Genomic DNA, 1,065 nt, shown 5'->3' with positions numbered 1-1,065 from the left:
GCAACTCACAGAATTCCCCCACCATCCATGCTGCCTATAAATCTCTGTAGCACCCATGGACAAAAGATATCTCCAGAGACATTTCTTGGCTATTTTTGGCAGAACAGATTAGCTGTGGCACAGTGAACAGAGGTCCTACCATGTCCCCATCGCAAGGCAATTAATAAGTGTTGTGTCCTGAGCCTGCAGAAGCAGGCTCAGGATGATGCAAGAGTCCCGGGCATTTGCAAAAGCTGCCCGGGACCAGACTGAGCGGCGCCGGCCTTGCGCGCATGCGCAAGGCGGGAAAAAACTGCCTGCTATTGGTTGGAATTGCCCGGGGATCAGAGGGTATAAATAGAGGCCTGCGTGCCTCTGCTCTTGCTGGTTGTTGACTGTAGACAGAGAATAAAGACCTGTTAGCAAAATGCATTGCTTCCTTCGCTATTATTCTCCGGACTTAACAATAAGCAAGCAATTTTCTCTCTCAGACTGGACATTGTATGCTGTACATAATTTGCAACACAGAAATTGAATGCCACTAGAGGACGGAAAGACAAGGAACAGAGGGAAGGGGAGAGGACAAAGAGAGGAAACATGTTTTTCCTCCTTTCTCTTAGGGAGGGCACAGCTACAGACAGATATCTTCACAGTTTACAGCTTTTAAAAAATACAGCAGGCAAGCAGATGCTGGAGAAACACCGCTACAGCCTATATATAGCTCTATTGTCAACCTCCCATGTTGCAAGGAAACTCTGCTTCTGCCCCAAGACAGGGGGATTTTTTTCTTAATTCAGATGGTGAACAGGATAAGACAAGGTTCCCTTCTATCTCTAGTTCTGAACTCTTATAGAAACTTTGGTTGACCGTCTTCTTCTTTCCATATGCAGAAGCAGGGCTTTTTTTCAGCCGGAACGCGGCGGAACCGCGTTCCGGCACCTTTTTCCGGGCCGGCCGCACCGGAAATAGCCCCTCCCACACCGGAAATAGCCCCTCCCAAATTTTACTTGCATTCCTGTTCTCTAAAGGGGCGGTCCTAGGGTTTGATGAGGGCGTGGCCAGGTTTGAGTTCCGCCACCTTTTCTC

This window comes from Protobothrops mucrosquamatus, unplaced genomic scaffold (assembly GCF_001527695.2).
Source record: "Protobothrops mucrosquamatus isolate PMUCROS unplaced genomic scaffold, P.Mucros_1.0 scaffold2417, whole genome shotgun sequence".
Classification (NCBI taxonomy): Eukaryota; Metazoa; Chordata; class Lepidosauria; order Squamata; family Viperidae; genus Protobothrops; species Protobothrops mucrosquamatus.
This window is presented reverse-complemented; position numbering follows the sequence as displayed.